Below are 16,164 nucleotides of genomic sequence, written 5' to 3' on the forward strand. Positions count from 1 at the left end.
TTATTGTTTGCCCCTATTTACTTTTTATTTAATCTTTAATTTACTTCTTAAAACCTTCTAGGAATATGACTGGTTAAAAATTTTTAAACCCGTGATGATTTGCTTCTTTTTATTTTAAGATGTGTATTTATTTTTGAGAGAGAGAATGTGTGTGTAAGCAGGGTAGGGACAGGGATAGAGAGGACAGAGGACAGAGGATCTGAAGCAGGCTGTACACTGATAGCAGTGAGCCTGATGTGGGGCTTGAACTCACAAACCATAAGATCATGACCTAAGCTGAAGCGGACACTCAACTGACTGAACCACCCAGGCACTCCTAACACATGATGATTTGACCCAGTGATTTTTTTAAATGTCCTTTCAATTACTTATTTTCTATGTTTGTAAACATGAAGACATTTGCATGACACAGAACTGGTTGAAGAGTAAAAGGCAATGAACTATTCTGTTGTCTGTAGGGAAAAGTGAAATCCTGGTGACTTTTACTAGGATAAGTATCTTTATGAAGACTTCATAGGATCCTCGAACCCTTCTGCATGGAGAAAATTCACACATTTACATATAGTTGATAAGGAAGGCAAAACTAGCGTCCCGACTCTTCCAAACTAGCGTCCCGACTCTTCCAAATATCTGGTATCGATGTCATGTTGACAGTTTTGTTACATTTGTGTTATCTTTTATTTTGTTAATTATTTTATTTCATTATTATTTTATTTTATTACATGGATTTATTGCAACTAATTTATAAGGGATAGACACTCTGATTTCTCCAGTTCCCCTATATTCCTTTCATCTGTACACACACACACACACACACACACACACACACACACACACACCTTTCACATAACCATGGATGATTTGTAAATTACTTCTCACCTCGTTTTCCATTTCAGTCTCATTAAAATTTCCAAGGTCTACTCTACAGTTCAGGCTTTCTCAAAGATCAATGCAGACTTCACTTACCATTGGGTTTTGTTGATCCATCCTTCAAGAAGCTAATTTAAATTTCTCCTTGCCAGGTAATATGGTAAGTCACTGCTCTATGTCAATATTTGCTTTACGTTCTTTTCCACTTGATGGAGTTCATGAGATGTGTAAAGCATTTACTTGGCTCTTCAAGAGTGGGTTATATATGTATGTAAAAACAGAAAGGAAATGAGTGTAAACTTTTCCAAAAGGTCTTTCTGAAATGAATGATCATTTTATTATTTTCTCAGATAAAATTAACTCAGTCACTTGAAAGAAATACAACACTCATATTTAATGCAAAGTATTGAGATGAGAGAATGAAATATATCTGTATTTATAATTCATCATAACATTTTACATTCAATTTTCACTTTGCCAAAATGCATCCATCACTGTATTTTAGAAAAAGAGAGGAAATCTTAATACTTCGTGAATAAAAGTCTGAGGGGAAACAATTCCCTCTGACAGCAGTTTTATTTCAATACAAGTTGTACCTTCAATTCTTTGATGCAGACAAAAATGCTAAAGAAAAAGCTTAAATGTTGCAATGTCCTCTTATTATTTATAAGAAAAGTAACTCCCTATACTTAGAAACAGAGCTCTAATAGTCACCTCCCACCTTTGAGTCCATCAACTTTAGGTCCTGGATATAGGATGACAGGGGTTGACCAGTGAAAGGATAACATTTCTGAGAGTTCATTTTACTCTTGAGTCACTTTTGCATGAAATGATAGCCTGCCTTTTGGGGACTGGCCTCAATGCATCTCTTTGTAAATTACTTACCATATATCAGTCTTGATTCAGTAGACTATAAAATATAGGGGCTTTTTACTGGCAAGAACTTAGAGCATTTTTACAATGGAAAATAATGCTCCCCTGCAGGAAAACTTAAAAGAATTAAGAGTTATGAGGCTACAAGGAGAAAGTGACCACATCTTCCCTTGCAAAGCTCTCTCTGTCTTCTATCCAGATCTCTCATGTACTATCTTCTAATCCTCCTATCCAAGGAAAGAAGATTGAAGCTTTAAAAATAATTTTAACTCAAACTTCTCTGATTCAATTCACATAATTAATTTAACAGTGGCTCGAGGTTTCTTTCTCCTTTAAAAGCACTTTTTTTCCTAATTGCCTGATTTTCTTTTTTTTTTTTTTTTTNAATTGCCTGATTTTCTAATAGAAATTAGAATCTTCCATTTGAATCCTCTCAGAGCCTGGTTTCATCTACGTCCTATATTGGAGACTAGAAAAGTGGATTACATATTAAACTTAACCTGCTTTTAAGTTTCTTGAATTTGGTTCCTATTGGATATTATATTCCTTTAGCAGCTAGGAACCCATGGTGATGACAGTACACAATGGTCTGATATGACCAAACAAAATCAATCTCCCTGCTTAACTATTCTACAGCATTTGTCTCTGAAATAATATTGTGTATCAGGAGCATAATTCTGGTTTATAAAATGCTATTACTGTATTTAATTTTGATGTTGCTTAAAGAGTCAAAGTGAAAAAATGCACTCACCCTTTATGGAAACTGTGACATACACCCAGATAAACACACACACACGCACGCACGCACGGACGCATACACGCACACGTGTGCAGGCGCAAAGCCATACAGAGGTTTAATAAAGAGTCATTTAGTGCAAATGAGCTCTTAATAAGGTCAAAATATGAATCTGGTCTGAAAATAAAAAATAGTAGTGTGGTTCTTAGAGGAAAATCTTCACCTTTGGAAAAAAATCATCATGAAAGAATCACACTGCTGACTAAAGTATTTGGCCTCTTCTGTTTTCCCTTTTTGTTTTTTCTCTTACCATGAAGGGGAAGAAATGGAGCAGAAACTAAGAAAAGAAATAAATAAGACTGGAGGAGACCTAAAGTTGAGAGAAAATGAAGAAAGTTAGAATCCTTAATACTAGATAATGGGACAAAAAGTTAAGGGAAATATGATAGCTACTCGATATCTTCACTCTATCAAGTTATGATTCAGCCAATAAATTGCCTGGAGTTGTGAATACAATGCGTGGCTTTAAAGAAGATAAAGTTAAAACTTTTAAGTTCATAAATGGAAAAAAGAAGCTGAATTTAATAAAAAGGCACCAATCATGGAAAAATCTTCACCAAATCCAATCCCCTGACTAGAAGAGAGACTGAGGATCAGAGAAACTCAGTGATGTGCCCAAGTTGACACAGCATATTAATGATGGGGCTGGGACTAGAATTCACACTTCCTGGAATTTCCACTGGCACCTNTATAGTTAGGTATTCAGGGTTTTCTCCATGCCAGGAATTAGGGTCAGTGAGTATTTGTACTCATGGAGCTTAGTCTTTGAGGAAAACCAACATCAAACCATGTTTCTTTACAAAATGAATTACATCTATAATGAATGCTAAGAAGTGGATAGTAAAGAAGTGGATAGTAAAGAAACATTTTGGAAGTATCAGCTATTTACTTACTGCTCTGCTGAGATTTTTCCTCATTAAGGCCACAAAGACACATTTCTTTCCTCATTTTACCTGAATTTTCTTCAATCTTTGACATCACTAATGCTTTCTTCCTCTTGAAGCTCCCTCTTCTCTTGACACAATCTATTTTTTTTTTTTTTGGTGGCATTTTATCTACCTTCCAAACAAAGTAATGCAAGAGTTTGGGTATCCAGGCCAAACTAGAGAGTTACTGTAGTACAGGTTTGTGGCTGCAAACCTTGGATAAGACAGGAACTCAAGCACAGCTTTGGGGCTGAGGCTTCAACAGAGTCAAATTCATGGTAGTAAAAGTTACTGGGAGCACACCAGAAGAGTCGTCAAGAGTGAAGCCATGGGAAGAATAAATAACCTGGAGAACATGAGCATGGGGCATGTGAACCCAGTGAAAATGTCCCCAAAGATCTTTATTTTCCAGAAATGTCTAAATATGCATACAATTTTTCTTATAGTAATGAATTCCTAAAGCAAAAGTGAACTTTAAAAAAACAATAAATTAAGGAATATGATTTTCATTACATAGCCTGCTTGAGACACAAAGAGGAAAATTTAATATTAAAAATATTACATTGATATGTTTTCATGTCCCCCTTTATCATTTTTCCCTGTAGCTCTTCTGCCACGATGGCTCCAAGAAAGAGTAAAATGTGATGCATTCAAAGTCCCTGCTATTCAAAAAGCTTCCACTTACAGGAAGAGAGAAGAAGATGGAAAAGGAAGAATAAAAAGTCTGAGGGGAATGTCCTGTCCTCTTCAAAAATGAAACACACTACCAGGTGAGAAGGGCAGAAACACCCAGGTAGGTTCAGTGTGTGTGTGTGCGCGCGCGCATGTGTGTATGTAGGGCTGAAGGAAGAGATTAAAAGGACACAAAAGACAAAAAACAAAAAACACCTGTTAAAATTCTCAAAGAGATGGAGAAAGAAAATTCAAGTAGACGTTTCATTTTTCCAGCAATCCCAACCAGCCTCAGGAGTGGCAAAATGGCATTATTACAGTATTGTCATTAAAGTGAGGATGAGCCTCAGAATTTCCTCTATCTACATTTTATACACAAAGGGTTCAGAAACCTGAGTGCCTTTCCGCATCTAGAAGGCTGAGCTGAAAGCTTGCAGGCCTATCTGGGAGCTTCTGTAATAATAGCATGGGAACTAGGGGTAAGATCAAAGACAATGATGGAGAATGACCTGCAGACCAGTAAGAGTGGGAGTAGGTAAATAGAGAATCACCACATGATCCTGCATTTCCATCCCCAGGTATAGACCAAAAAGAATTAAAAGCAAGTCTTCAAATAGAAATTTGTACATGATTGTTTATTGCAGTTTTATTCACAATTGTCAAAAGGTAAGAACAACCCACATTTCCAGTAAGAGAGAAGTGGATGAACAAAAAGTCATATATTCATAAAATGGAATAGTATTCAGTCGTAAAAAGGTAATAAAGTATTGGTACATGCAACTACAGAGATGAACTACAAAAACATTATGAGAAGTGAAATAAACCAGACATAAAAGACCACATCTTGTATGATTCTATTCCTATGAAATGTATCCAGAACAGATAAATTCAGAGAGACAGAAAATAAATAGTGGGTCTAAGAGACTGTGGGGGAGGGAGAATGGTTGTTAAGTACATGGTTTCCATTTGGGGTGGTGAAAAACTTCCAGAACTAGAGAGTGGTGATGGATGCACAGCATCATAAATGTACTTAATGTCACTTGATTGTATACTATGGTTAAAATGGCACATTTTATGATATGTGTATTTTACCACAAGATAATAATAGTGATAGTAACAGTTATAGTAATGATGATGATAATGATGATGATGATCATCATCATCATAATAATAATAACAATAATAGAAGTAGAAGTAGGGCCTTGGCAACAGGAAGCAGTGGGTAACTCCCTTGTGTAATGCTTAGCAGGCTTTATACATGCCAAAGGAACAGAATATGAGTTTCACTGAGTAAGTTCTTCAATGTTGGGCACTAGAGCTAGATACCACAAATGGTCAATGGAGATCCAGAGTTATGAGGACCCTGAGCCCCAACTATTCCACTATTAGAATGGAGTAGTTGAACAAGGAGCAGCCTTGGGGAGTGGGAGGAAAGAAGCAAATTAGATTGGAATTAAAATTTCAGTTGCCTTAATTTCTGAAATGAGACAATTGAAACCAAAAGAAATGATTTTAAACTGGAAAGGCATGAGATGCTATACTGGACTGGAAAGGCATGAGATGTCAAGTTTAGAAATATTTTTTCCCCTTCCATCAGCAGAAATGGGTATCTCAGAGTGAGATGGAAATAGTTATAGAAAATGAAAAGACCACTTTTTTGGGGCATAGTGCAGTATGTATATTTTAGGTTTTAATGAGATGGAAATAAGAAGAAGTAATGTACAATGCAGGTGTGTTTATAACCCATCTCTTTGTCTGAGTGACATTATGATGTGTTTATTATAACAGTGATGAGGAACTTGACAGAAATGTAGGAAGTGCTGTGTCGGGGTGGTGTTTGTGGTGACAGAAGATTCTGTGCTTGAGCAAAAGTGTGTATGAAGCTAACACTCCATGATGTTTAGGTGTTATAACTTTACATGTATGTAATGATAAAAGCCACCATTACTGCAAAATTCTACAGGATAAAGATGTGTTATAGAAGGTTTGAAACTTTTACACATTTAATCTCCACTTTCCCATTGAAACAACTGTTTTTATGATCAACTTTTTGATAACAAAGGACTTCCTATGGCACAATTACGATGTCATAGCACAGAGGTGGCTCTCAGATTTCTCAAAACTGTCTGATTACTATTTTTAATATTTTTTCATTTTATTTATTTGAAAGAGAGTGTAAGTGAGTGGGGGGATAAGGTCAGAGGGAGAGAGAGAGAGAGAGGGAGAGAATCCCAACCAGGCTCCACGCTCACCTGGGAGCCTGACTCAGGGCTCGATCCCATGATCCTGGAATCATGAGCTTAGCTGAAACCAAGACATGGATGCTTAATCAACTAAGCCACACAGGTGCCCCTGATTTACTATTTTACAAAATAGTAATATCTTTTACATATATGTGTACAGATTTTGCGTTTTTCTTTAAAATTTTGTAGACCTTGGTTTGGTGCATGGAGACAATCAGAACTGAATCTCCAGCTTGACAGAATGTTTAGCCCTCCCTGTTGTCTCAACAACAGCAGTGCCACTTCACTCACTTTAGATATCTTGATCTGTGGGCATTGGTGTTCACCCTGTGCTGCAGCCTAATGTGTGTTACTATGTCCAAAGACAGGGATTACACTGGCAAATCGTACTGTTTGGCTTAAGTGGCAAAATCCCAGAAGTCATCCATCTCTGGATATGACAAACCACCAACTCCTTAGCTCAACAAGACTGAAGTGATAGTAAGGATGCCATCACCCTGAAACAGAATTGTTTACTAACCAGGAGAGCGCTGTATAAATTAGACTGTAAAGTACAAAACGGAATACATATATAAGGCATTGTTACAGTGTTGTTATTAACAAGTATTCTGGAGTTTTGCCAAAGAATCTGGACTATTTTATGATGATGACTTTGGTACAGCAAATGCAGCCTCAGAGAACTTAGCTAAGCTACAAGCCATACTGGGAAAACTGAATAAAACTAAGACATTCATTTTGAAAAACAGCATTTGAAATTTCTACATTTGTGTTAGAGAGTGTACAGCCTTACTAGCACACAGGTCAGTAAAAGCATTAATTTGGAAATATAGGTTTTTAATCTTAGTGCACAGATCTGTGTTTCTCAATGGTTATAGGTACTTTTAGGAGAACAATGTTGTCAGTCCTTCTGGCATCTCTGCTGATTTTGTAGTTTAAATGAACTCTCATTTTCATACACAAGGTAAAAGTGAAACAGAAGGATTAAGCAACTGGTTGAAGGTAACACTCAATGAAGAGAAAAGAGGAACTATGTCTATTGATTTGCACACCAGTCATACGATGACCTAATTCTTCCCAGGTGCCAAGACCCAACTAAATAAGTTTCCATTACTCATTTTATAATAATTGATTAAATAATGGCTCAATATTGTCACTGAACTTTTATTATTTTAACTGCATTGCTATCAACAGTTATGTAGAGATTCATAAAAGATTGTTCTTGATATGATGGAAGAATTGATTTTCTTTCAGACAACTGATCATTCAGAATTTTGAGTGTGGAAATCTTTTACGACTGTACTTTGATTTCTTAATAGGATTATAGTTAATCTCTTGATGAATAGTAATACACAGTTCTTCATTCATGGCTTTCTGTTGAATGGTTGACTTTGTTACCCTCTCTTACGCCATGTTTTCTCTCACGCTGTCAGCACGTACAAGTGTTGAGCAGGCTGAAGATCTCTCTCACTGGCCTGTTCTCTGACTGAAAAGTATGAGGACAAATAAAGTGGAAAGACAAATCCATTTGCTATTTGGTGTAAGATAAACTCACACTAGGAGATCAAAGGAGACACTTTACAAGATTAACTTGAAAAAATCTACTTTCGCGGACATTTTTGGCCAGGGTTAGGCTATGCAATCATTCATCATCTCTGTGTCCTGTAGGTTTTACAGATTTCTGCTATGAAACAAAAACAGGAACCAGTAATTGAGACAATGGTAAAAACTGAAATTTGGAACTGTGGCTTGTCTTTGTTTCAGCCGAGACGCAGCTGAGGTTTTCTGCTAAGTGTAGTGGAAAATAAGGGAAAAGGAATTATTGCCAAAAAAGTAAATATAGTGATGGCTGAATATATATATTAAATTATTTTCCAAGGAGCTTTTGTGTGAGAGACTGTCTGATAGTGCACTTCAATGCATTTACATCTTGGAATTTTAAAGGGTCTGTCTATCAGTGTGCTTTCTGAATGGGTTTTCAATTGCACAAATGGTCTCTATCACATGAAAAGCAATACTGTTTTTTGAAAGGCAATGTACTTATTGTGCTACCCACATGGGACTATCAGTGCCTATTGGCTACCAACAATTACCTTTGAAATGAAAAATATTGTTTGTATCAAAGAACTGTTTGAGTCTAAAGAAAAAGCTTTGCAGCCTGCCAATCATCCCCATATCCTGAGGATTATATTGTTGGGAGTTTTATACAATTTACATGCAGAACCTGAAAATGACTCCAGTGAGTTATATAACCCCATGGGGTGTTTTCACTCTGGTTAGGTTGCATTTCCTGACACTGCTGACATCAGATTCTTTTTGTGCAAGTAGGAACCAATGTCCTTCTATTTTTAGATATCTGTAGTCTGTCCATCAGTGATTACTTGGAATGCCTTTTTCCTCCAGAAATTTCAGAAAATCACCTTTATCAGTTCAGCTGGGGATTAAGGAAAACAGTTATTATAAATGTCTCCCTAGATTACTGGTTTGGAAAAGCAGCAAATAGAATAGTGAGTGTCATCTAGATTACCAGAATAAGTTACCAGGGCTAATAAATTTCCAATAACTAAAACAAGTTCAGGGATCTCTGTAAATCAGTATTTTAGAATTATTTTTCAAACCACGGTTTTTGAAAAGCTTTATCATTCATTTTTTAAATCATGGAGCAGAGCCAGGCTGTCATTCCAAAATTCATTCCTTGCTCAAAAAACTGCATCTATAATTTCTTTATAGTGTGTGGATGCCGTGGCAGGAAACTGCTCTGGAGACAGAAGACATGCCAATGTCATTAAACAATCCATATGTCTGCCTAATACATGAGAGTGAGTTATTATAAAACTTGATATAAACAGATATGTTATATGATAAATATATAATAGGATATTTAGTGAAGGTTTAAGTATTACCAGACACACATTGGGTCTCCTAGGCATATTTCCAAAGGAACTCTAGTCTTAGCTTTGTCTGAAATTAATTCTGATTATTAACAGAAAGAGAATTTTCATTTTAATCAAAAACATACAAACTTTATATTTCAAAAACTGAAAAGCAAAAAGAGGTAAAGGGGAAAGGATTAGTGAGATGCAGAGAATATCACTCCTCTCATTTATAAAGGAAAAAATATTGGAGTTACAAATGTTCACTAACACACCATTAGTAATATTGTGTGTTTAAGTGTGTGCAAGTGCACATGTGAGTTTGTATGATGCATGTGTGTGAGTGTGTACAGTGCATTTATGTGTGCACATGCATGTGTATGTATGTGTGTAGATGTACTTATTTATCTTTTGTATATATATGCATGACCACAAGTACATATATACTTATGGTAATCACACACACACACACACACACACACACACATAATAGTAGATTTGTAGTAGAGAGGTAGTAGATACCTATTTGACATGTCATGTTATTATTTCATCATATCCCCAAATTATCAAGAAACTACAGTGCAACCATAAAAGTCCCATATCTTCAGTCCTTGGGAACCTGCTTTTAATTTCACATAAGTCCCAAGCTTCACATTGGTCAAGTCAAATCAATGAATATTTACTCACTGGCCTATTGAGAGCTTAGGCTTTTGCTGTATACTATGACTACAGAAACATAAAAAGACATTAAAATAAGAAAATTCAGCCCATTCATTTAATTTTTTGGTATAACAGAGAAAGATTCACATTATCTGTAGTTTTCAGTGGAATGCCTGGACACCAGTGAGAAAGAAGTGTAATTTGAGAGCCATCATGGTAAGCAATACATTTTGTGGATGGTTAAGTGATAAATTATAAAGCAGATCTTTTTGGCAGTAAGTGGGTAAGGATGCCGCAGACCTGAGTGGTAGCTAGAGAAAAGACAAGGTGGCTCAGAGGTCAAGTATGGGTCAAGGTATGAATCATGAATCAGAACCAGTTGGGAAAGTAGGAGTTAGCAACAAGTAGGTTAACTCTTAATCAGCATGAGCACAACAGGAACAGAGTCTGTCCTACTCTCTCTCCTTATTGGATTTTGTTTGTTCATTTATCTACTTATGACCTTCCTAATTCCTGAAATAAATTAAGATGTTTCAAAAGCAATGAAGTGAACAATTTCTGGGAAAGATGGAAAGACAAGGAACATTTAAGGCCTATGTTCAAGGTAAAGAATGGGAGGGAAGTTCAGCATCTGGTCAAGATATTGGTAACAAAGTAGACGACAAGAGTGGGAGGAACAGAGATGGACCAGAAAAACCAGGGAGATTAAACCTGGCTCTTAGAAAGCCATGTAAGGAGGTGAACTCAGTGTGAATAGAAAGAAGACTGGACTACAAGAACGTGACAACTCTATGGGGCACCTGGGTGGCTCAGTCGGTTAAGTGTCCAGCTTCTGCTCAGGTCATGATCTCACGGTTCGTGGGTTCGAGCCTTGCATCGGGCTCTGTGCTGACTGCCAGCTCAGAGCCTAGAGCCTGTTTCATATTCTGTATCTCCCTCTCTCTCTGACGCTCCTCTGCTCTCTCTCTCTCTCTCTCTCCCAGAAATAGATAAAACATTTTTAAAAAATTAACAAAAAAAAGAACGTGAAAACTCTCAATCCCATTTCTTCTTGGAAGGAAAGAAGTCTGAAGCTGAAGCAAAATGATGGTTCAATCTAGAATATCTTATATGCTTCCTGCTATGTCAGGGACAAACCCTCAAGCCTGTTGCCATCTCAGGCAAGATAAAAAGATGTACCTGGATGAAGTGGGGAAGAAGAAGGATACAGGAGTATTCCTAGAAAGAAGATGGGTGGGAACAGGAAGAGACTGATGACAAGGGTACAGGCACAGACTGATGAGAGTATAAACCCAGAGATGAGCAGTGAAAATGAGGTGGAAAGGAAAAGGAAATCTAAAATGAGAACATACTGATGCTGAAAGAGAGTTCAATTAATCTAGAAAAGGTCAAGAAGCAAACTCTTTCTCCATTTGATCTTTTGCTTACTTTTAACACCCTTGGCTTTTATTGTCATGAAGGTTGTCCTAGAACTAATTGTTCTGTTCCTTTCTCTTCTATCATTTTGTCCCCTTGTCCTATTGTTGCTTAGGACCTTTTGTGACAATCTTGGAGCCAATGGGAATTTTAATATCTGAATACCCAAGCTGAAGAGTCTGTATATCACAGCTGTTGAGATTATATTACAAAATGGTAGTTTTCAAGATCCTAAACATGAATCTATGTCTTGTAATTATTTACACAAGATAACATTAAAGAAATTTAGGAAGGAACTGCTTCATGGAACTGTCTTTTCTCCATTCTCCATTCGTGTCACTTCTTCATGGTTGTGCATAGGCTCAAGAAATAGAATTTCCTTTGCTATATATACAGCATGATTTGAAATGAAACCATAAAATTTTGAGGCCAATTAAAGGAAATACAAGCTTTTTTTATGTTTTTAGTCACCTCAAAAAATATTTTCTCACTCTCTCCACCACTACCACCCTCTCTTTTTTCCAGCATTTATTAATTTCTTACAGTGTTCCAGGTCCTTTGTGGGGCATAGGGGTAGTTTTACTAAAAAATACCTAGTATCTTCTCCCATGCAGTGTACCAAATATTTAGGAAGAAAGAAAATTAAACAACTTAATGTAAGTGCTATCAAAAGACAAGTAGTGCTGTGGTAGGGAGTTGGGGAGGAGAAAGTATCAAGGTAGACTATCTCCAAAAAAATGTTGTTTAAGCTTAAAGTAGCAGACAATAATTTCACAAAGTTTGTGTGATGGGAGAGAGAGGAATCTAGAAGACTATGCCAGGGAGAAGAAACATGCAGACGTGTGAAAGTAAATTTTTAAATGGGAAGAGGTATAAATAGGACCAGGCTGTTGATTGTGATTGTTAGGGGAACTGGCAAGAAGTGAGACTGGAGAGGTAAGTGAGGGCCAGCATTACACCAGGAAGGTGAGGACGGTTTGATCTCCACAAGTATATTAATATAATACACAATATTTAACAATAAAAAGGAAAGTTCAGTATGTTCCTATCAATAGATGCAGAAAAAGGTATTAGATAAAAGTTAACACTAATTCAGGAAAATTTCATAGAAAACTATGTTCAGAAAAACACTTTTCTTAATTTCATATTGGGTTTATCTCAATAAACCTAAAGTAACATCTTACATGGTGCTGAAATAAGAGAAGCATTTTCTTTAAAGTCAGAAACAGGGGTGCCTGGGTGGCTCAGGCAGTTAAGTGACTTCAGCTAAGGTCATGACCTCACGGTTTGTGGGTTTGAGCCTCATATTGGGCTCTGTGTTGATGGCTCAGAGCCTGGAGCCTGCTTCAGATCAGTGTCTCCCTCTCTCTCTACCCCTCCTCTGCTCTCTCTCTTTCTCAAAAATAAATAAACACATTTAAAAAATAAAGTCAGAAACAATGTGCTATCTACTTCCAGGATTCTTTTACATTATAATGGCAATCAAAGCCAAGCAATTCAAATTAAAAAATAGGAAAGAAATAAGGTATAAGAATTGGAAAAATAGCACAGGTGATGCTTTGTCTGAAAAATTTCCTTTGCAGATACTAAACAACCGATTTGATTGTGAAGGGTTAATCTAACTTTTCTTTAAATTGAGATGCTAATTAAAGCAAATATGTCAACCCAGCAAACACTCCAGTTGATAATACAGCTTAAATGTGGCAATAGCTTTGTGTATGTGAATTACTAACCGAAGTAAATGGTCTGTGTTTGTCTTTCTTCGGCATCTTTTACTATCTAATGTGTCTTCAATTTTCTTGCCAGTTGTGTTTCAGCTGTTACTTGATGTGTGCATGCAAACTGTAAGTGATTGTGGGAGCACACCTTGTCAGGGTCATTTTTTCTTACAGTGTGCCCACTATCTGGTTAAAAATTATAATGACCATGAGATTTGATTTCAATAAAGCCTTTCAAGAATGGCACAAGAAATTTTATAACAGTTGCCCTCCCTTAGATGCAAACAACAACAACAAAATCCATCCTAAACAATGGTTTTGAGTATTAACAATTTATCTTGAATATGTAAATACCACAAAGGCAATTTCTCCGGGCATCACTGACTCTTTGGCCTCTAATTAGTTTTCTTTACCTTATTAGCTCTGTTTGTTGGCATTTGTCACAGTGAGGCCAAACTTCACAGAAAACACTGTAAATCTTAATGTCACAGGTACTTTACATTTTATATAAATAATGGTAGGTTTATAAAATTACATTATGAGAGCAAATGTACTATTATATGAAATCTATGGGGTTATATATTTCAACTCCTTGCTATACTACTTATAAAATATGTAATCTAAGTAAAATTTACTCCACTTCCTTAAGGCTCAGCTTATCTGGACAACGTGCATGATAACACCTACTTTACATGAATCTTGTGAAGACCCAGTGAAATAAGCACAGCCAAGTCCACAGTGGTTGATACTTGGTGCTGAGTAAATGGGAGTTCTTGCCTTTATTCCTTCTGTCTATAATATCAAATAGTAACTCATGTCATGGCATCAAACCCTTAGAGTGCTTTCCAGCCTCTCAAACTATGCATGGACACAAAGAGAACAAAGTATAATACCTGAAACTGGGGTCATTGTTAGGAAGAAAACCTCTAAGGATACAATTTTTGTGAGGTTATGGACCATGTCTTTTTGTTCATTATTGTGTCCTCAGAATAGAACATGTTGCCTTTTGTGTAGCAGAGGCTTCATAGAAATTTATTGAATAAATGAATGAATGAACAAGGGATCTTGAGAACCATCTAATACAACAAACATTTTTTTATCAAGATAAAAAGTTCATAACATAAAATTCATTGCTTTATTTTAAAGTGTAGAATTCAGTAGCTTTTAGGGTGTTCACATTGTTCTACAACCAGTGTCACTATCTGATCCTGATCACTTTCATCACCTTCCACAAAAAGAGACCCTGTACCCATTGAACAGTTCCACTCCTCTCTCTCTTAGCTCCTGGCAATCACTACTCTGCCTTCTGCTTCTACCAACCACCTTCTATTTAAATGAAGGGAAGCAGAGGTCTGGAGACATCATATGACTTTCCAGCTCCTATACCTTAGAGCTGGGGTATCAATTCAGGTTGAATTCAAGCTCGGGATCCTCTCTAGAGCATCATTGCGCTTCACATACAGATCATTTGCAGCATCTTTATTAAGAAATGTCACTCATGGGGTGCCTGGGTGGCTCAGTCAATTGGGCGTCCAACTTCGGCTCAGGTCATGATCTCACGACTCTTGGGTTCCAGCCCTGTGTCAGGCTCTGTGCTGACAGCTAGCTCAGAGCCTGGAGCCTGCTTCAGGTTCTGTGTCTCACTCTCTGACCCTCCCCGGCTCATGCTGTCTCTATCTCTTTCTCTCAAAAATAAATAAAATATTTAAAAAAAAATTTTTTTAAAAAGTCACTCACTTTTCCTCCCTTACCTAATATTCATCCTGACCCTCTCTGTTTAAGTGGATGATTGAAGGAAGTTTCTCCATTTTCCAGAATGAGTTCCAAGAGTAACTAACACATTGTTCCAGGCACTATGCTTAAGTGTATTATAAACATTAGCTCATTTCATCCTTACTACACCCGTGCAATAGAGACTAGTGTCCCATTTTTCAGATGAGGAAATTGTGGTACATAGAATTTAAGTGACTCACCCGTGATCGTGCAGCTAATAAACTGATAATCCAAGGATGTTAATAGGATTTAACTTTTAAAATGGGAGGGATTAGCTTCAGGGAATGTGGAAATCAACAGTTAATTAATCAGTGCTCTACACCATAGGATTTCTTCTGAAAGCTTCTAATGATTCAATTGCCTCTAATGGATTAAAAGTCTTTAATTGATTAATTATGAATATCTGAGAGGAGAAGATAGGGTGTAATATTTCTCAAAAATATTTGAGCACAGGAATGTTTGTTTATTTATTTATTTATTGAGGTGTAATTGACATAAAACATTATATTAGTGTCAGGTGTATAGCACAATTGTTCAATATTTGTATATACTACAAAATGATCACCACAATTAGTCTAATTACCATCCATCACCATACAAAGTTCCAAATTTTTTTCTTGTGATGAGAATTTTAGGATTTATGCTCTCGGCAGCTTTCAAGCATGCACTACAATATTATTGTCTATAGTTAATGTGCTGTACGTTACATCCCTAGGACTTATTTATTTTGTAATTGGAAGTCTCGCCCATTTTGGGCACCCCCCAGGCCTCCTAGTCATTCAGCACTGCCCTAGTTTTTGGTTGTCTTGAATCCTTGTGATGGAGCGGCCTGATTTGTTTTTGATAGTTCTCAGTTGTTAAGGATGTGCCAAGACTTGTCCGTGTTCAGAGGGAGGGATCTCAGTCAGCCCCTACTGTCAAGGTGATTGGGAGCCAGGTCCTCAGGCAGCAGCTTTAAAGTTTCCAAATATGTATAATCCTGTGGGACTGTAGTTGTAGACCCTGATGTCCTCCAGACCAGGTGATCTGGAGGTGTGCCCTGGGCAACAGTTGCAAAAAGTGAAGCTACACATGAGTGTATAAGCTCCTTTCTGGAAAGTACTCACAAACTGTAGCAAGACCAGGGGAGAGTGCAAGGATCCTGTCTCCGGACCTAGATTACCTGAGAGCAGTACCACAGGCTCTAGATGTGTGGCAAACCTGAAACCTGTCTCTCCGGCTGAAGCTCCAAGACTAGTACATAGGCCTTTTTCCATAGGAAGACTGCCTTCTGCTGTGTGCGCAGTGCCCTGGAGGAGGCAGTATGCCAAGAACTGCATCTCTGATTGTTACAGTCTTGTGGGACTC

At 37.0% G+C, this 16,164-nt stretch overlaps 1 long non-coding RNA gene across 2 annotated transcripts in view; it reads left to right on the forward strand.

The window, feature by feature from the left end:
• Positions 1 to 4,084: 4,084 nt before the first annotated feature.
• The window catches only part of LOC144243499 (uncharacterized), an 80,544-nt gene continuing 68,464 nt past the window's right edge, over positions 4,085 to 16,164 (forward strand). The window contains exon 1 of one of the 2 annotated variants that reach the window (XR_013338672.1): positions 4,085 to 4,258. This is a non-coding gene — a long non-coding RNA (uncharacterized LOC144243499). The remainder of the gene's footprint in view (positions 4,259 to 16,164) is intronic. The other variant, XR_013338673.1, reaches the window with a different exon arrangement.

Source organism: Crocuta crocuta, unplaced genomic scaffold (genome assembly GCF_008692635.1).
Source record: "Crocuta crocuta isolate KB4526 unplaced genomic scaffold, BGI_CrCroc_1.0 scaffold167, whole genome shotgun sequence".
Classification (NCBI taxonomy): domain Eukaryota; kingdom Metazoa; phylum Chordata; class Mammalia; order Carnivora; family Hyaenidae; genus Crocuta; species Crocuta crocuta.